At 38.1% G+C, this 21977-nt stretch overlaps 1 protein-coding gene across 5 annotated transcripts in view; it reads left to right on the top strand.

Moving 5' to 3' along the window:
- The window catches only part of PLCXD3 (phosphatidylinositol specific phospholipase C X domain containing 3), a 184602-nt gene that overhangs the window by 64888 nt on the left and 97737 nt on the right, over positions 1-21977 (top strand). The window contains exon 1 of one of the 5 annotated variants that reach the window (XM_038535222.1): positions 18416-18509. The exons of the other annotated variants lie outside the window; for them this stretch is intronic. The gene's annotated coding sequence lies outside the window, so the exon portion shown is untranslated. Of the gene's footprint in view, positions 1-18415; positions 18510-21977 lie in introns of those variants that run through there. 5 annotated transcript variants of the gene reach the window in all.

The following is a 21977-nucleotide window of genomic DNA, read 5'->3' on the forward strand; positions in this document are numbered from 1 at the left end:
GGTTGACATTTATGGATTCAACCAGTTGCAATATTTATTTATTTATTTTAAATTTTATTTATTTATGATAGGCACACAGTGAGAGAGAGAGAGAGAGGCAGAGACACAGGCAGAGGGAGAAGCAGGCTCCATGCACCGGGAGCCCGATGTGGGATTCGATCCCAGGTCTCCAGGATCGCACCCTGGGCCAAAGGCAGACGCCAAACTGCTGCGCCACCCAGGGATCCCCCAGTTGCAATATTTAAATGATGTATCAGGCATTCAGTTAGAATGGATACTGAACTAATCTAAATGGATGCCAGCACATCTTACCTGATTCATGTTTCCTGAATATCATTCTTATTTCAACTACTCTTTCAGTATCTGCCACTTCCTCGGAAAATACACCAAGCACCTCTCACCCACAACTAATGTGTTGGAATTGAGTGGTATCTGCAGGGTGAGCCAAGTTGTAAGGTACAGGGATGCCATTTATAAGGTAGTATAGAATGACTTCTATGGTCCTATAGAGGGTTCTGTATAGTATGATGCTGAATAATGCTTCTGTTTCTTCATGGTAGAAACAGAGTCTCCTTTCTCTGCTAAATTCCAAATAAGAACCTCTGTTCCTTTAATATTTCTTTCCATTATGTCTCCATAAATAATTTTTCCAAAATTTATCCAGTGTTTTAAAACTTATTTTGCAACAGAACCATTATGTTTACCAAAGAATACTTATTAATTTTGCTCTGAATTAGTGTTTTGGGAAGTGCTATGTAATCTGAGTGTCTTTCCCTTCTGTATATGACCACCCTACTCTCCCCGTCTGTCTCAGTTACATCTGAGAAAATTCAGATTCAGATAGGCTTGGTGACTTTTCTAAATTTATCAGGCAAAAGCTGAGAGTCTTGAGTTTTCAGAATCTTTACCATCTTAGCCTAGTGCACTTTCTACTACATCCCCCTGCTTGTACACTACAGCTGACCAGTGTCCATGTGAATAGTACCCAGTGAACCTCAACCAGACACTAATTTTTATGTGTCAATGGCAAGTTGACATTTTTTGCATACTGGTTTCTCTAAAGATGTTATCAGAAAGTTAGTAATAGGAGTCAAAACTTGAAAAATAATATCCATCAACATGGGACCGCTTATATAAATTGTGGTGCAACCATATAGTAGCATCCACTAACTTCATAGAAATGATGACAACATTGTACACTTGTTGAATTGAAGAGATGCCCAGAGCATATCAAAAAGGGAAAAAGGCAGTTTACAAAATAATATTCTCAGTATGACATAATTTAAAGTCATATTGTATGTCTTTGTGGACACATACCTGTGTGCCAAAGAAATCTAAAATCTGTATGCCAAAATATTAATAGATAATTATTTGAATAGTGACATATATTTTTTTTATTTTCTTCATTTACCTTTTACAGTGCTGGAAGTGTTTTATGAAGAGTGTGTACTACCATTAAAGCTAAGAGGAAAAAGCTATGAATCTATTTTCATTTAGAGAAACAAAACATGAGCTGCTTTTCATTCCCTCTTTACCAATTCTAAACCCACACACTGTCCTCGGGTCCTTCAACATTACAGGCTAATGCTAGCTAGCTCCAGGCATAACCCCAGGAGCCCTCTAGAGACAATTCCTCCTGCTCCCTCTCTCACCGGCCTCTCTTTCCCCAGGTCTGCAATGGTTGGTTTCCTTCTTATCTACACAATGTCTGCCTCTTCACCTTTCACCATATTATCTCCATCCATCGATAATCTCTACCTTTCAAGATCCATTCCAAGATTCACCTCTAAATAAACAGATGCTTGGTGCCTTTGAAATCATCCATCTGTTGTATTTTTATGCTGCTTTTACAAGATTCCATATAGCAGGATTGGATACAGGGCTCTGTGCTTTTCATGCCCTGCATAAAGGCACGTGATGAAGGGAGTGAGTGGAGAATGAAATCCGGGCTGCAATCTGATCACCAGCCTGAGGCCCCCCGACCTCCATTACTAGGTCAGATCTCCCTGTTATTAGCCACTGTGCCACCTGCAATTATACATTATCAATAATCATCTCTTCATAACCCAACAAGGAGAGGGTTTGGGTCTGCTTTTCCTCACCATCATATCCCCAGCACCTAGTACAGTGTCTGGCATGCAGAAGGTACTCAATAAATATTCACTGTGTGAATAAAAGGTCAAGTGACTCATCCAAAATCACACACAGAAATCAAGCCTGGGCTGCTTTCTAATATAGTAACTTGGGTAGCTGCCATCAGGGCAAATAGAGGTAAGCAGTGATATGTAGAAGAATCACGAGGGTTTCTAGCTTTGAGCAAGTACCCCCAGGGGCTTTTTTTAGTGCCACTTCCCTGCGCAGTGGGAGAGGAGTGAATGGCTCTGGCCCTGCTACTGGAAGTGTTTGCAAGGTGTGGGCTGCCCTTGCTCAAACTGGAGCCATCCCATTGGCTCCAGTCACATCAGATGACCTCACAGCTACACAAGTGACCCATTCATTTTCTTTTCCCACCTCTAGGTTCTTGATGGAAACAGATTAGAGGAGGGAAAAAACCAGATCACCTCAAGGGACATGGCTCATTTTATGTTTTTGTTTCTGTGCATTAAAGAATTGATTCATGAGGTTTTAATGTATTACTGGATATTGCAGAAATTTTCTTTTCCTACTGTGAGAGTGCTGATTAGATCAACTGACATGAGCAAGGCTGCATTCACACCACTTTAATCATTCTTGGGATGAGCATTTTTTTTCCCCCGATTTCTACTGTGATCCTTATGAGTCAGTAATAGAAGAAACACTTTGGCTCCAAGAGCTCAGATCTTGTATCTTCTGTTTCTAAGCAAATATGGAAAAAAACCTATAAAATTGCTCTCAGAGGTTACTGAGAAATTAATCTAGCTGCCTCCAGCTTGAGACTGAAGAAAAGGGTGTTTTAGCAATTATTGAGTGGGATACTTTACTACAGGGAGGTCCGGGGAGTCAGTAGCAGTCCTTTTTTTTTTTTGGCTTTCTCGTTAGCACTACTGAGAAATGTAATAGGTGGGTAAAGGGGCAAAAGAGAAAGAGAAAAGCATCATTTAATGGTCATGGGGCATATTCCAGGTTATAAGTATGAAATATTTATTGTCATATAATTCTTCCTCAAACGGAGGGATGAATGAGGTGGATGTGGTTATCTTCACTTAGGGTCTGGGTTCTGAAGCTTGGAGAAGCAAAGATTTGCCCAAGGTTACTTGGTTGGTAAGTAGCAGAGTCCAGATTCTCATGCTGGCCTGACTCTGGCAGGGAAGCAGTGACAAAGGCATAGAAGAGAGGCTGGTGCTGTGCATGGTGCCCCTGAACTCTTTGATGCCATAGTGAGAGCCCAGCAGGCAGGCTGGCAGAACGGAGCTTCAGGTGTGCAGCCTGACCTCACTAGCAGCACTGGCTTGCTGCTCTGGGACCTTGGAAATAAGGTCGAGTTCTTTGTGAAATAAAAAAATGATTCTGGGCTCAAAGAAAACTTCAGGCAAGACAGAATGAGATGAGGACAGGGTCAGCAGCCCTTTTTGTCCTTTCACGGGAAAAGAAAAAAAATGCATCAGTCAATGCAACCTGTAAGCAGGTCAGCTCAACAAACATATCAAGACAGTCGCTGGGTTGTGGCTATTTAAGGTATAACAACTGGTTGGTTACATTTTTTTCTTTTCATCTGTTGGTTGTGTTATTATATTAAATAGAACCTTGGTTGTGCTATCATATTAAATAGAATCTTCTTGCTCTCATTTATTTACTCAACAAATTTCCATTATGCACAGAATGGGAAGATTTTTCTGGGTGCTCAGATGTTACACACATCATGTCTTTCCACTTGGAACTTGGTTCTCTTACCTGCTTTTCTTTGGCAGGTTGTGCTTTGGGAAGTCCAATTTTAAAGTCCTTTCTGGAGAAGTAGGCATTGAAAGAATGCCATGCCACTCATCACTGAAATTTCTAAGCCCTGACAAAAGAAATCAGGAATAAACAACATCGGTTCAGTACATCTTCCTTCCTCTTCCCTCCACTTCCTCCCCTCCTCTTTTTTTCCCTTCTTCTTCCTCTATCTTTTGAATAAATGCATGCTGGCCACCAGAAAAGCAGAAGTAGTTAAAGAAATGAGAGCTTTTCAGCTTTGATAATCTTACCCAAATTACACAGTTGAAATATTCAGATAGAAACTCTACTTTTGGCACCAGTGTAAGAATTGCAATTTCTGCATTAGAATTGCTTTTATTTTGAATTACATAAGAGGGTGAGGAGGCTTGTAACAATATCCATGGTGGGGGCCTCCTGCAAGTCTTCATCGCGCTGGATCATAAAGTCAGTTGAAACACTTTCATAGCATCCAACAGCAAGAAACCAGGGAAAGTTGAGTCCTCTGTGGGGAGGTACAGGGTAGTTAGAAAAAGTCTGTCTTGTCTCCTGGAAAGAGCTCTCACTTCATCTTCCTGTCTCCTGTATTCTCTGCTGGTCCCTGACCGGCTGCTGCTTCTCATTCCTCTCGTTCAAGGTCTCATATGGTTGACTTGGGCTCTTTATGTACCAACCAATCTCAGGGGCTTAGCACCCATCCTGGACCAGTTGTAAAGAGATAGCCTTGACATTGGAGGTAATCACATTACTGTTTCCCTCTTGAATTTCTGAAAACAAAGTTACATCTGAATCCTGCCAAAATGATCTGCTTCTCACCTCCAAATCTAGTGCCTATTAGAGATTTGTGAATAATGGCTTACCAAGACAGCCAGGTCAATGAGACCTCCTTTTGTGGGTTTTAATGTGGGACTTTTCATATATTTTTTTTTAATTTTATTTATTTATGATAGTCACATAGAGAGAGAGAGAGAGAGGCAGAGACACAGGCAGAGGGAGAAGCAGGCTCCATGCACCGGGAGCCCGATGTGGGATTTGATCCCGGGTCTCCAGGATCGCGCCCTGGGCCAAAGGCAGGCGCCAAACCGCTGCGCCACCCAGGGATCCCATTGTGGGACTTTTCAGATTCCACATTTAGTCTGCACACAAACAAAAAGGATGATTGAATCCTGTTCTGCTAGTTTTCCTTTAGAGTGAAGAACAGAGAGGTAACATATAGACAGGCAGACAGCCTCTTAATGTAGTATCTAGTGACAACTTCCCTCCCAATTCATGTTGTATAATTTCTAGAACCTCTATATCTATAAAGTTATCTACTTTGACAGGAAAATTTAGGATGAATTTCTTATGAAAATGATTGTGTTATATGAATAAATCTATAACCTAATACTAAAGTTACCACCAAGCAATGTGTAAGAATTGGTAACTCTAAATATTGGGATTTTATGGATATATATATTTTAAAGATTTTACTTATTTATTCATGAGAGACACACAGAGAGAGGAAGAGGCATAGGCAGAAGGGAGATGCAGGCTCTGTGGTGAGCCCAGTGCGGGACTTGATCCCATGACCCTGGGATCATGACCTGAGCCGAAGGCAGACACTCAACCACTGAGCCACCCAGGGGCCTCAATTTTATGGATATGTTTATGGCAAGAGTTGTGATAATGGTTTCACAGATGTATATTAATCTCCAAACTCATCAAGTTGTTTTTATTACATGTGAAAGCATAGCTTTATGTAGGTAAATCATACTTCAATAAGGTGGTTTAAAATGTAAATATAAAAAATAAACATCAACAATTTTATATACTCAGTGTGCATTTTGCTTTTGCATGCTCTTAGCACAGTCTCTTGTACGTTCAGAGAAGCATATATAATAATATAATATAATATAATATAATATAATATAATATAATATAATATAATATATATATATAACTTTTTCTGAATCCTATTCAAACCAAAGAATGGGCCAATAGTTCTATCTATGACCATTCTTTAGTTAATAAAAGTGCTTGGAATTCAGCACATCATTAGTGAGAGATAAAAGCTCTACATGGAAATGGATTAATGATCTCCAGCCTGGGGATTTGGCATGGATCTTCTCTTAACTGACATTCTGTGCATCTGTTTGGTGACTCTTGCCCACGGTATAATGAGATCTCAGTAGAGAATTCCTTTCTTGCTTATTTCCAAGTGAAGACAGTTTGGTCAAACCCCCAGTAGAGGACCACCAATTGGTTAGCCAAAGCAGGGGGCAGTAGTTGTTCCCAGAGCCAGTTTGGATAAGCAACACATGGAAACGTTGTAATGGGCTAGAGTGACAGCTTTGGGGTAGCAGCATTTCCTCTTTCATGGTCACTTTCCTTTCCTATTTCCCTTACACCTGACAATAAGTTTTTAAGGCTTTAAATATTTCATTCCTCTTTCAAAATCTCATAGGTAATTTATATCTTCAAATTATGTGAGTGTCAAGTATGACGCCGACCCCCTTAAAGGTGTCCTGGAGAGAAACTGGGGAAGGTCACCCGCTAAACAAATTAGTGAGTACTTAGCACACATCAGGTCAGAGAATTCTCTTGTAGGCTTGCCAAATTAATTTTAGAAAGCCAAAGGCCCAAGCAGAGAGGCTGGTGAAAAGCTAACCACACTTGTGAAACATTTCGTGTCTTTCCTAAATATTCCTGCCTCATTAAACTCCGTTATCGCAGGAAGATGTGGAAATGTTTGCTACTTCAAGCTGCAGTTATTTTCAATGAATTGAAGTAGTGCTGTTTTCATACTTAACCTGGGAAAACTATAAACAGGTCTCTCTATAAGACCTTCTCTATGAGTTCACTATTTTGATTTTATAATCTAAACTTATCAGAATTCCAAGCAACTGTTTGATTCAATTCAGACTTTCCTTGGATTTATTCCTTTCTTGTGCAAAGCAAATTAATTAAACATATGTATTTACTTTATTGACAAACATATAGCGTTTGCTAAGTACTAAATACCTGTTAAAAGTGCTTCATAAATGTTAACTCATTTAATTTACAATAACCTAATGAGGTAAGTACTATTATTATTCCTATGCTATATGTGAAGCAACTAGGGCACAGAGAGGTTAAGTAATCTGTTCAAGGCTGCACAGCTGGCAAATAGCAAAGCTAGGATTCAAACTCCGTCTTGTTCTAGAATTTGCTCTCCTGCTTTAGATCACTAGGAGATGCCTTGCCAAGTTGGCATTAGGTCCTGTCTTTGACATTTGCTTTCTTCTGATATATAAAACAGTATTTACAGAGGTATCAAGGTTGATGAGAAGCTGAATATTTTTCTAACATTACGATACTGGTGATTAACTGGTGCTGAACAAGACCATTAAACATAAGTTAAGGGGCACCTGAGTGGCTCAGTTGGTTAAGCATCTGCCTTTGGCTCAGGTCATGATCTCAAGGGTCCTGGGATTGAGCCCCATATTGGGCTCTCTGCTCAGCGGGGAGCCTTCTCCTCTCTCTACCCTTCTCCCTACTTGTGTGCTCTCTCTTTCTCTCTCTCTCTCAAATAAATCAACTCTTATTAAAAAGTTAAAACTTGGGATCCCTGGGTGGCGCAGCAGTTTGGCGCCTGCCTTTGGCCCAGGGCGCGATCCTGGAGACCCGGGATCGAATCCCACGTCAGGCTCCCGGTGCATGGAGCCTGCTTCTCCCTCTGCCTGTGTCTCTGCCTCTCTCTCTCTCTCTGTGTGACTATCATAAATAAATAAAAATTAAAAAAAAAAATTAAAAAATAAAAAAATAAAAAATAAAAAGTTAAAACTTTAGCTTATGTGACTCCTAAAATGGCTTTCATAGATTTTTGGGTTAATTTGGATGTGAAGAGATGTTGTCTCTTACAGAAAAAGTCTCAGATCTGAATTTCTTCCTTCCTCATCCTTTTTTCTCTCTTCCATTCTCCTTCCTTATCAGGTTTGCTTGTTTGTCTTTTTTGAGGACATTTATTTCCTAAAGCATCCACATATTCACAGCATCCACTCCCAATAAACCGAACCGTGCTTTTTTTTTTTTCTTGTGTGAAATCATATGAACACATTCAACTTCCAGGTGATTTGGATCCCAAAGTCAGTGACACAAAAATCCCAATCCAGTAAGATACAAATCCACACATTTCCTTTCTATCACTTGGCATATACCCATGTTTAATCAGTCTTTACAATTCAATTTGACCAGGTAGTTGCTAAGACAACACAAGATAACATCTCTAATGATCTCTTTCTTTCTCCTTTTTTCTTTTCCTCCTCCTACCCAGTATAATTTCCAGATATTAAATCTATCCATTTCTCCCCAGTAACAATGTTGGCTTTGTCCTATTCCATTCAGTGTTCAGTCTCATCCATTCCTGATGTCATCAGAGGATCACTTGGTCACTAAGTAAATCCTAGCAGAGAACAGGTCATGCATGCATGAGTCCAGTGGCTTTTCTGAATGGTGAAAGATTTTTTAGGTTATATTGCATGTTTGTTTTGGTGATTGCTAGTATGATGTGATACTGATACTGATGTGATAGATAGAATGAATGATTTCTGTGTTGAGGGACATTCCAAAGTCTGGGCTGTTTGGGTACATTCTGAGTGGTATAGATACAGAGACTTTCTAGGAAGCTGGAATAACTCAGTACTTCTCCAAGGTAGAAATGCTTTCTCCCAGCTCTCCCAAGTCAGTCTGTAGTCTGACAAGTCCAGTTTCTGGAAATAGTCTGAACTCAGAGAGTCTTTGAAATACTGTGTGGATAAAACTGGCAGTTCTTTTACCCTCCCCATGTATCTTACTGAGATACCTTTAAAAAAAAAAAAAAAAACTACCTTTGTCACCGTTTATTTGCTTTTTTTTTTTTTTTTGCTTTTTAATAGCATTGGAAGCTCCTGTAAAGCGTTTTCTTTGTGTGGAAAAGTGCACTAAATATTATGGAATGGAAGTCAGGAGGATGAGGGTATTGATTTTAAAAATTAAGCAATTTCTGAAAAAAAAATCAGAGTAGACTAGGATGGAGATAAATGTGTTAAAACACTATAATTGTCTGCCAGAACCGTCAAAACAAAATAGTATAAATGAGTGGCCATATAAAATAAATTTATTTTCCTGTAGTTCTGGAGAGTAGAAATCCAAGATTAAAGTGTCAGCAGATTTGGATTCTTCTGTAGCCTCTTTCTGTGGCTTGCAGATGGCCACCTTCTTGCTGTGTCCTCATATGATCTTTACTCTGTGTGTTCACACCCCTGGTGTCTCTCTTTGTATGTCCAAATTTCCTCTTCTTATAAGGGCACCAGTCAGATTGGATGGGGCTCACCTTGAATGGCCTCATTTTTACTTAAGGACCCCTATGAAGGCCCTGTCTCCAATTACATCTGCATTCTGAGGTTAAACTTAAAGGGTTAGGGCTTCAACACATGAATTTTGCAGGACCACAGTTCAATCTATTATAAACATCGAGGTTTACTGGTTGAAATATAATTTTTAAAATATATGTCCAAGCTTAGGAGAAAGATGTGGAAATTCCTTTAAGCCAGAGATAGGAGGGCGCTAACAGCTAGAGGAATTATATTGCATTTAAGCCATGGCAGAGTGGAGTGCAATGTGTGGGGGGAGGGATAAAGCTTAGGTTTGAATGTCTTCCCAGGGATAGAAGATAAGACATCTGACCCAAAGAGATCCCACAGAAGGTGTGAAATGGGTGCTGAGACTCCCAACGAAAGATGGGAAACTGAAGCATTTCTGCCCAAAGGGGGACTACATGGATTCACTGCTTAGCTTGGGAAAAAATACAAGATATGTGTTTCTTTTTCTGGTTTTGAGTAGAATAAAAACATATGTCCATCTGTCTTTAATGAGTTTGGAACCCAAATTTATCCTACCTAAGAAGTACTTCAAGCCCTACCCTGAAAAGTAAGCTTAAAGGTTTTCCCCATGTGAATGATACTCACGGGGTGAATGGAAGAAGAAAATCCCAAAATATTTGAGAGCAACACTTCAACTATCCAGACTCCCTTACGGATGAGAGTCAAGATTCCCTTAGGAAAAACAATGCTTAAAATGACCTCCCAATAAAAGTTTCAAAACGCACCTGGACATTATCTACCATGAACATGAAGCAGCAGATAATTAATTTGTAAGGCTGGCTGAAGGATTAGAAACCAAAAAACTTGATAATAATAGACAAACTATCTGAAAGAGATATTCATATAAGAGAGCTAAAATTATTTAAAAGATTAAAATAAGATTTAGGAGCAAAAAAAGAACAAGGTGTTATTTACCAGAATAAGAAAAATGTGAACAAAAAACTCCGATATATAGAATATTCTTCACTGAACTTAAAACCTAATATACTGGGTAAATAGTAGATTTATTTTATTTTTTTAAGATTGTATTTATTTATTCACGAGAGACACAGAGACAGAGAGAGGCAGAGACACAGGCAGAGGGAGAAGCCATCTCCATGCTGGGAGCCCAACATGGGACTTGATCCTGGGTCTCCAGGATCAGGACGTGGGCTGAAGGTGGCGCTAAACCTCTGAGCCACCCAGGCTGCCCCTAAATAGTGGATTTATATAGAGCTAAAGAAACTTAATGAACTAGAAAACAGCTGAGAATATCAACAAGACTGCAACACTGAGGGAAATAAATGGATACACAAATGATAGGGTAAGAGTCATAGAGGATAGAATGAGAAAATCCAAAATAAAGGTAATAGGATTTCTGAAAGAAATGGAATAGAGAATTCTCAATATTCAAAGAAACCATGACTGAGAATTTTCCAGATTTGATTAGCAACATGAATCCTCATAATGAAAAACGCTATGAGTGGAAAAACAAAAAGCAAATCTACATGTAAACGTATTGCAGTGTCATTGCAAAACAACAAAGAGAAAAGTCTTAATAACAAGAGAGAAAAGATCAATGTGTTACAAATAATAAAATCAATTAGCAAAATCCTTAATAATTTCATTAATGATCAGAAAAGAGTGAAATAAGACCTTCAAAATACAAATACCAATAATAGCCATTTTAGAATTTTCTATTCAGATAAATTATTTAAATAAGAACAAAATAAAGCCATTTTCAGAAAAACAAAGACTGCAAGAACTAATCACTCAAAGACCCTTGCCAAATGAATTACACTAAAAACGATACTTTAAGTAACAATGGGATGCAAAAAGTAATGTGGAGCAAAGAAATTAACATACATATGTAAATCTAAATGAACATTAGATGCAAAATTTAATAACAACAATGGTAATTTGGGCAGAGGATTAAAAGCAAGATAGAACTAGGATTGTTGACAATAATAACTGAAAGGATAATCAGTTTTCTAATATGTTTTTCTAGAGAGGGATAGAAGCATTAATGTTAGATTGTTGAATTAAGTATGCTTGTTAAAATTTGAAGGATAAGGACTAAAATAGAAATAGAACAAATAATTTTCAAACCAGTAGAAGGACGAGAGGGAAATAAACTTGATTAATACAAAAGAAAGCGGAAAATAATTAGAAAAAGTAAGGCAAATAGAAGGCCTTCTATCTTACCAGATAAGATGGTAAGAATAAATCCAAATTCATTGCTACAATGAATACAAACAAATTAAAGGACAATTAAGAACCCAATTAAAAAATGGTTCTAAAACCTTAACAGATACTTCACTAAAGATGATATATAGATGGCAAGTAAGCATATTAAAAGATGCTCCACGTTATAGGTCATTGGGGAATTGCAAATTAAAACAACAGTGAGAGGCCCCTGCACACCTATTAGAATGGCTAAAATCCTAAACCAACATTTGACAGCAGCAACTGCTGGTGAGGATAAGGAACAACACGAATTCTCATTCATTGGTGGTGGGAATGCAAAAATAGTACAGCCTCTTAGGAAGACACTTTGGCAGTTTCTTATAAAACTGAGCATACTCTTAAACCACACAATCCAGCAGTTGTGCTCTTTGGTATTTACCGAAAGGAATTGAAAACTATGTCCACACAAAAACCTACACATGTTTGTTTATAGCAGCTTTATTCATAATTGCCCAAACTTGGAAGCAACAATGACGTCCTTGGGGAGAATGGATAAATAAACTGTGATACATCCAGACGGTGGAATATTATTCAGCACTCTAAAGAAATGAGCTATCAAGCCATAAAAAGCCATGACAAAGTCTTAGATGCATATTACTAACTGAAAGAAGCCAATCTGAAAAGGCTACATACCATATGATTCCAGCTGTAGGACAGTCTGGAAAAGGCAAAGCTCTGGAGAAGTAAAATGATCAGAGGTTGCCAGACATTAGGCAGAGGGGAGGAAGGGATTAGATTGATGGATAGAGTATGTTTAGGTCAGTGGAAACTTTCTGTGTGATTCTATAATGGTGGATACATGTCATTATATATTTATCTAAACCTATAGATGATCACACCGAGAATGAACCCTAATGTAAACTAGGGACTCTGGGTGATAATGCCATGTCACTGTAAGTTCATCAGTTATAACAAATTTTCCACTCTGGTGGGGAATGTTAATAGTGTGGGAGGCTCTGAGTGTGTGAATATAGGGAATATATGGGAAATCTCTGTACCTTCAGTTCAATCAATTTTGCTGCAAACCTAAAACCTCTTTAAATATAAGGTCTATTTTTAAATAGACTTAAAAAAAAGACTATTAAAAGGCAATTTCAGAGAGTCCTGTTTTGATGATCTTATGGGAGACACACCTGAGACATAAGGACACAGGAAAGTAAAAGGATGGAAAAAATATGCTAAGTGAATATTAACAAAGAAAGTTGATTTTTTAAAAATTTTATTTATTTATTCATGAAAGACACAGAGAAAGAGAGAGGCACAGACACAGGCAGAGGGAGAAGCAGGCTCCATGCAGGGAGCCTGACGTGGGACTCGATCCCTGGTCTCCAGGATCACACCCTGGGCTGAAGGCAGCACTAAACCGCTGAGCCACCTGGGCTGCCCAACAAAGAAAGTTGATACAGCTATGTTGATATCACAAATTAGACTATAAAGCAAACAGCATTACTAGAAGAGAAAGTTACTACACAATGATTGAAAGAGCAATTCACCAAGAAAAATTTTGAACAGCCCTAAGGATGACATACCCCTAACAAAACAGCCTCCAAATATATAAATAAAAGCTTATTGTACATACTTCAATAATTAAAATCACAATTTTAGGTGAATAATTTTAGTAAATTTTCATATTATGTGCTAGATAATGCAGTTAAGAAATTAGTAAGGGTATGTGTGACTTGACAATACAATAGAAAAGCTTGATATAATGGGTATATAGAATCATGTTCCCCTCAAATTAAAGGATACTCATTCTTTTCAAGCACATATGGAATATATTTAAATATTAACTACATATTAGGTCACGTAGCAGGTCTCAGCAAAAGCAAGATTACTTACCAGTTTCCTCATTTTCAATGCAAAAAAGGAGAAGGAAATAACAAAAACATAGAAAAAGAGATTTTTAAAAAAACATTAAGTCACTAAAAAAATCAAAATATTTCCTGTGTTGAAGAAAAAAGTAATGGACAGTAAAAATAGGTATAAAAACTTGCATAGAGGGATCCCTGGGTGGCGCAGCGGTTTGGCGCCTGCCTTTGGCCCAGGGCGCGATCCTGGAGACCTGGGATCGAATCCCACATCGGGCTCCCGGTGCGTGGAGCCTGCTTCTCCCTCTGCCTATGTCTCCGCCTCTCTCTCTCTCTCTCTCTCTCTCTCTCTCTCTCTGTGACTATCTCATAAATAAATAAAACTTAAAAAAAAAAAAAAAAACTTGCATAGAAAAGTTAAACTGGTCATAAGAATGAAATTCAGAGCCCTTTATGCATACATTAGAAAAGAAAAAATGCAAATTAATAAGTAATCATCTAACTCAAGAAGTTAGACAAATAAAGGGAAATTAAACCCAAACAAAGGAGGGGGAAACAATAATGGTAGATATTATTGAGAATACAGAGAAAATATTGAGAATACAGAGAAACAACAAAATAAAAATCTTTTTTTTTTTTTTAAAGAGAGAGAGAGAAGCAGAGTCATAGGCAGAGGGAGAAGCAGGCTCCATGCAGGGAGCCTGGGGCTCGGGGATCACACCCTGAGCCAAAGGTAAACACTCAACCCCTGAGCCACCCAGGGCGTCTCAACAAAATAAAAATCTATTTCTTCTAATAGAATAGATTGTCCTCTGGAAAAAATAATCAAGAAAAAAATAACATAGAAATAAATAATTCTCGGGATCCCTGGGTGGCGCAGCAGTTTGGCGCCTGCCTTTGGCCCAGAGCACGATCCTGGAGACCCGGGATCGAATCCCACATCGGGCTCCCGGTGCATGGAGCCTGCTTCTCCCTCTGCCTGTGTCTCTGCCTCTCTCTCTTTCTCTCTCTGTGACTATCATAAATAAATAAAAATTAAAAAAAAAATTCTCAAAATGAGAAGTCATAACAGTGCAGTAGAATTTTAAAAGAAGTTCATGAATTACTTTATGCCAATACATTTGAAAAACTTCCTGTTTTAGAAAAATATAATAACCAAAAATAACTCATTAGAAATAGAAAACCTGAAAGGTTTTTAAATGATTAAGCATTAAAAAAAAAAAAAAAAAAAAAAAAAAAAACTTGGAAAAGAAGTCTATCCTGACAGATAAAACATTTGGACCAGACTATGTTCCAATTATAATCTTCCAAACCAACAAAGAATATATAACCCCTATTTCATATAAACTGTTTTGGAGAAAGAAAGCTTGAAATAATAAATCAAAGCCAGATAGTGCTTATGTCAAGAATGCAAGGATATTTTCAAATTAGAAAATCTGTAAGTGATATTTATCACCTTAACAAATTTGAAAGGGAAAAAAATTTGATCAACTCACAAATACAGAGAATGTATTTGATAAAATTAAACAGCTATTCATAATTTTCAAAATATATGTACTTATTAGCAAACTATAATAGAAAAGAGATTCCTTAACGTGATTGTGTTATCTACTAAATATGTAAATTTATCACACTAATTAGCAATAAAGAAATTATCTTTAATTTTAGAAACAAAGCAAAGATGCCCACTGTCGTTACTGCTATCCAGCAATGTGTTGGAGATCCAGCTAGTATATTAAGAAATAATAACACCTATTGGGAAGAAAGAAAACTACTTTTTGTAGCAAATCAAGTTATAACATAACTGAAAATAAGTTTAACAAAAGAAGCATAGATACTTCATGAACAAATTATAAAGCCTTAAGGACATAAAAGAAGAATTGAAGAGTTCAAAATGATGAAGATGACCATTCTCTCAAAATTGTTCTATCAATCAATGTAATCCCAATCAAAATTTCAACAAAAGCAAATGAGTTTACCAACAAGTTTTGTCAATTACATTTCTAATATAATCTAAAGTTCATAGGAAAGAATGAAACTCCAAGATTAGCCAAAGCAGTTTTGACCAAGAAAGGGAAGTGGGAGAGGTGAGACCCAACCTATCTAGATATGAAGAAACAGTGGTTGATAAATTTCCCAAGACTAGAGTTTATTAAAAGTCAGAGCTAAGATTGAATCTTGGTTCATATTGCTGCCAAACCTACATTCTCACATATCATGTTCCTCGACAACATTTAAGGCATAATTTAAAGTTATTTCTAGGATTGTTAAAATGGATAAGGTACATGTAAAATAACAATCAGGGATAAGGAAATTATTAATAAGAATGAACAAGCTAATTAATTTAGCTGACCAAACTTAAAAGCTTGGACCACACTGAAACTACATTCTGGATACTATTCAGAAGTATAGAATTCTAAGTCTTTACACAATAATACACGCTTTCCGTTATCTATCAAGATCCAGAATAAGAATAAAAAATACAATAAGCATGTTAAAAAGAATACATATATAAGTAATTCTTAAAGCAAAGATGACAACTTTTTATATGCATTAGAAAAAATACATAAAATATATATTTGGAAGAAATGAGGTCATTTATCCTTTTATGAGTGATATTGAGAATTATAATAAATATGTGAAGAACAGCATATCGTTACATCAGACTTGTTTTTTTTAATGGATAACTAGGACATGAGAGCTCACTGCTCAGGACACTGGAGATGACTTAAATCTGAATTTTTGTTAAAATCAGCTGAAATTAGAATGTGCATATATTTAAGTTTTCCCTTCATCAGGTTTCTGCCAACTAGGTTTTTTTTTTTTGTTTTTGGTTTTTTTTTTTTAGATCTGTTAAACATCCAATGCTATAATACTCTGTAGGCTCTTAAAAGAAATATAATTCATGGACTCTACCTACCTTCAAATTCCTTATCTTTTAATTAGAGAGGTAGAGTCTAGAACACAATTAAAAAGGAATTAAGGATTGAGCAATGTGAATCTGGTCATAAATGTTATGACAGAGATGCACAAGCATACATATTAGTAGGGAAGAATTTAATACATTCTGGTTTTATTATTTGGAGTCCTGATACTAAACATATTTTTCTATTTTTATGTTACCGAAAACTCTCTGGGATATCACAGCAGATACTGTTACTGGAAAGGGGTCTGCTTGGTGGTTAGGACTCAACTGAAAGAACCAGAGAATGCGAGAGAAAATGTCCTAGTCTGTGAGCTTCGTAAGATAGTAGGGTTTGATTATCTGGAGGCTGGCATAATGGAGTTAACTGGCCACATGATTGTAGAGAAGCTGCCTGAAAACAACCAGTAACTTGTTACAATGCAGAGGTGATATGACAAAATTAAGGGGTGGGGGAAAGACTAGAAATGCAGGAATAATGTCATTTTTTATCTGTGTCCCATGGCCTGGCCTATTGCCTGTTGATTATCTTGCTGGGAAAAGATAAATTCTCTTCTGAGCCTTGGAGGTACCACTTGCCACAGAGGAGTGGAAGGACTTGCCATGCCAAACATGGCATGTTTGGCAGAAGCCCAGCCCAAGAGATGTAACCTATTTGCAGACTAGCAGGGGAAGGAGGTTGGTAGGTAGGTACAGACAGTTAAGCTTCTTTGCATCTTTTCTTGTTACCCTTTACATTCCTAATAGAAAATGTGATTATTATAATCTTGTTTCATGTGGCAACTGAAGTTGACTCTTTTGGTGGATGCGGACCACTGAGTTTGTGCCAGTACATCTTTGGGTTGTTACATAGCTCGGGCTAAGATTTCCCTAACAGCCGTATGACTCGGAAAGATGTGTTCTTCTGGGCTGAGCAATAGAGACAAACAGATATAGTGGATTCATTTCAAACACTTAATGACACCTATGTGTTTTCTTTTTTTTTCTCTTTTGTCATATTCTCTAATTGATATAAATCCAGAAATTCCTTTCTGTTCTATGGATAATAATTAGATATAAAAAGAAGTCCATTTAAGCACTCATAGATGAGGTATTTGATACGGGTACAATCATGGTCTTCATTTTTACTTGTAATTTACGCCCCACATATTTTTTGAAAAGATTTGAGCAAATTATAGCAACAACATATCTGACACTAAATAATCAAAATAAGAAAGGAGATTAGTAATTAAAGGAAAGAGAAAAAAAGGAAGTACCGTGCATCTCTTGCTTTGAACTATTTAGCTATCAAAGGAACTTGCTACAAGACATATTTTCTGACAATAATCATAATCAAAATCATAATATTAATTCTTAGGCATTTAAGCAATGTGCTGAGTGCTTTAATGCATTACATAATTTAATTCTGCTGATGGCCCATTGGTATTTTCTCCATATCACAGCTACAGAAACTGAGGCACAATGAGATTAAGTCATTTAACTTGTCACATAGCTAAGAAGTAGTGGAACTGGGTAATCTAATTCTAGAATCCATGTCCTTCTTTCCAGCATGATCATTGATGTGAAATGATTTAGTGGAAATAGGATAATACTATTCAAAAAACTAAGGATTTTGCCCTGGCTACCTGGGGTTCAGTCTCAGAATTTTTTAAATTGCTTCATGGTAAACATAGAACAAAATGCTATTTACCATTTTCCCCAAATTCCAACTATGTCTTGGCATTATGGAGATATGTCTGATTTGCCATATATGTTGTTCTCTATTGAAAAAAAATATCATGTCCTAGGAAACCTCTTAAAATCCTCCCCCAGCTCTTTGATTCCATCGTTCCAGGAAATTATTCTAAATAATGCATGCACAGTATAGAATATAGGCTCTAATTTTCTGTGAGATCCTTTTTTGAATCATGAAATCTGAGGATAGGGAGTTTTCAATGATTTAGAGGAAACTTGTGGCTGTACTATCTTCAGCAGAACTGGGTAGGGAAAGACTCTTGCTGCTGGCTGCATTTGCCTGGTTTCTTCTCCCTGGAAATCCCATCAGAGGATATTTTTTCTCAAAATGACTAATTTCCAACTCCTTCTCCGCCCAACTTCCAACTTTGATGTTTTTAATCTACACAGTAGGAGAAAAGGGAGCTAATTATGACATAAAGTAGGATCCATTACCCAACAATCAAGGGTTGTGGCCTCAGTCACTCCTCCAAGATGGCAGAACCTTGAACTCTGTGGCCAAGTCTCAGCTTTGGCCCCTTGCTGACTCTACTTCTCTCTACACCCAAGGTGATTTTATAAGGCACAGAGTAACCTTGTGGGGTGTAATGGTTCATTTCATTGTGAATCGGAGGACATAACAAAATATTTGAGAGTCATATTCTTTCAAAAAAAAGATGAATGATTTAATGTCACTGTTGGAATAACAAATGGTTCAGGTACTTTATGAGTAAATATGTTTTCATTGGGAAGCTGGGGTGGAAGGTGTGGGGAGGGGGTGGGGCAGGAAGAAGAGAAGGAACAAGAAGATATTACTTCCATTTTAGGAACACTTCATCTAGTCTAATTTATAAACTGGAAGACTTGTGAATGAGGTGATTGTAGTATTCAACTTTGTGTTTGGTTCAGTGTCTGGGATATTGCCAGGCATATGTCAAATATTAAGTAAAGCTTACCAAAAAACTAATATAACTCTTATGTATTTCTTTTTGTATTCAGCTTCTTGGTTTATAAAAGATTGTGAGGGCTATTTCTACTCTCTGTCCCTCTGTTTTCACGTAGGGCTGTACATTTCCAGAATTTCTTGGAATTTTCTACCCCAAAACTTCTACTGACTCTTTATGAACAGCAGCCCCCAAACAGTAGTGGGGGGAGTGTGTTGTTCAGGGTAGCTGTCACAAAACAAAAAGTCTTTGAAGCCTCATGTTTTATCTTAAAAACAAAAGCAAATTTTGTCCTCATCTTGGTGTGTGTGTGTATATGTGGGTGCATTTGATGAAAACAATCTGATTCTCCTTAAAAAATCAGACAGAACTGGAGGCCCCTGAGTCTCTGTCAGTTAAGGACCCAACTCTTGGTTTCAGCTCAGGTCATGATCTCAGGGTAGTGGGATCCAGCCCGGTGCTGGGTTCTGCACTCTGTGCTCAGCACTCAGAGCAGAGTCAGCTTAAGATTCTTTCCCCACCCCCTCCCCCTGCTCGCATGCATGCATGCTCTCTCTCTCTAAAACGGATAAAATCTTTAAAAATTTTTCAGGTAACATGGATGTTCTAGAAACATATGCCATGCTTATGCATTGGCTTCTAGAACACCACACTGTCATACCTATATTGTCATTTGAAAAGACCATCTCAAGCCATCCTGGACAATGTTTTCCCCTAATAATGAAGGAACAATTATATTTTTTAAAGATTTTATTTATTTATTCATGAGAGACACAGAGAGAAAGGCAGAGACAGGCAGAGGGAGAAGCAGACTTCTCGCAGGGAGCCGGATGTGGGACTCTACCCCTAGACCCCAGGGATCACGCCCCGAGCAGTTAAGGCAGACGCTTAACCACTGAGCCACCGGGGGTCCCACAATTATATATTTTGTCTGATTATTTGATAGGGCTTAAGTTCGGACACTTTAACATATCATTTGAATTCCAAACACCAATATATAGATAATTCCAAACCGTTAGCAAGTAATGAGATGAAACCGCACCTGAGGGTATCTTCTCTTCTCTATCCCATATATCCTGCGCTCCAAAAACCTGCTTGGTCTGTTCAGCCAGTCTGATATGTGCATCAGATCTGACTCCACTTTAGGCAGGTTTCCCTGGCCACCCCGCCCGGGTGTCTATGGCCCTCTCACGGGAGTCCAGTCATTGCAAGCTTATGTAGCACAGATCTATGCCATGGCTTGACAGCTTTGTAATGGCAGCACTCTCCTAATTGTCAGGGGAAAGGTCTGTAAACTCATTTGCAACAATTAGCTGCCAATCAGAGAGTAGTTAATATTAATGTGTTATTCTGTTATAGGATTTTTTTTCTTCTCATGGGATTTCTCTAAGGATTTTCAGAGGCCTGATTGCCCCCGTCTTGTTGATTGTTCAATCACCAGCTCTGTCTTCTTGCCTTGCTAGCTAGAACAAGAGACAAGGAAGTACTTTCTCACAGTCTGATCAAATAGCACCCTGAGTCCTTTTCTTAGTATCAAGCCAAGTGTTATCATCTGCTTCTAGCTCTTAGTTCCTGGGGTGGGAAGAAGGAAGCTGACCCATGAATTCAGCTGGGGCTTCTAAGAAGACATGTTCCATCAACTGCCATCCAACCGCAGGGGGGAAACTCTCTGTAATGCAGGCAATAGTAATGGAACCATCTTTCAGGATAGAAGCCATGCTAAAGTATAGAAATGAGTATTCCTTCCTGGGACCATTAGGCAGTCCACAGTGGGTAATAATAACAATTGTCATATGTAGAGAGCCCTACAATTTACAAAGTGCTATTTCATTGTTTCATTTAATTATCATAATAGCCCAATGAGGAATATCTACAAAGGACTAATGGGCACCATTAGTGTTAACTACATATTTGAGAAGGAAAGAGAGAGGTCTAGTAGACATCTACTAGATCATCCTGAAATGTCCCCACCATTGTTCTTGTCATGCCTATGCATTATCAGTGTTCTCAGCCTGATGATTGGTCCTAGAAAACGTTTTTGTTCGTGTGTAGGATTAATTGTTTTCCCTAGGACTCTATGGTAGCACAGTTTGAGAAGAGCTGCCTTCAAGCCCACACATAAGTGTAAGTCTATTCCTGTCTTCCAGAGTTCAGTTCCACCTCTGACTGGAGCAGTGTTCTTAGGTGTGGGCAAAAGGACACCAATGGTTCTTGAACTCTTACCTCCTGCCAGATCCCTTCTCACATAGAAAGACACCTCACAGAGTTAACTCAAATTCTGAAATTTAGCATGTCTCTTTCAAATCCAACCAGATCTATCTTTGGCTATGGTCCCATGCTTCACAGAGTGTCCGGCCTGCCATATGCTGGGTTGTGTCACTGTTTAGCAAAAGGGGATGCTGAATGGATCTGGTTGTTTGGAACATTCCACTCACTTGGCCCTGGGCACTACACTGGCTTCCCATCTGCTTCTGAGTACAGCTCTTGGATCTGATTCTAATTCTGAAAGTAAGAGATGGTCTGAGACCCACCCTCACTGGGCTCTGACTCAACCTTATGTGCACAGAGCTTCCTTCTTTGGGGAGAGTTTTTATTCAATTTGGTCAAACTCAAAGCCATTATGCATTTTGAGCAGTATGAGAAGAATTATGTTCTAACTGGTAGTAGACTCGGGGTTAGGAGAACTCCATTCCAACCAAAGCTATATGTCCTACATATTGGGTTTTTTTCCCCTTCAGATCTCTCTACCCATTCACTTGTCCTTGGCTCCTATTATGGAATTCATCAATCAGCTCCTGTGTTCTCAAGTTTTCATTGTTTGACTAATGGAGGTAACTTGAGTGGATATAGGAAAGTGATGTTGGGGTCTGGGGTATTTATTGCTCTGGATCCCTTTCTGAGCTTGCTTTGAGATGGATGAATTCCTTAACTAAAGATTCCTCCCAAGGAGCCTTTAGAGCCCTCTTCTACCAGTTTTTTGTAGTATTCTTCATCCTTACCCTTTGCTGCCTAGCAGTAATAGCAAAGTATTCAACTGTTACTAGCCTTGAGACACTACATTATAGTCTGTGGTTTCTCTAAACCTCATTTACAT

Source organism: Canis lupus, chromosome 4, assembly GCF_011100685.1.
Source record: "Canis lupus familiaris isolate Mischka breed German Shepherd chromosome 4, alternate assembly UU_Cfam_GSD_1.0, whole genome shotgun sequence".
Lineage (NCBI taxonomy): Eukaryota > Metazoa > Chordata > Mammalia > Carnivora > Canidae > Canis > Canis lupus.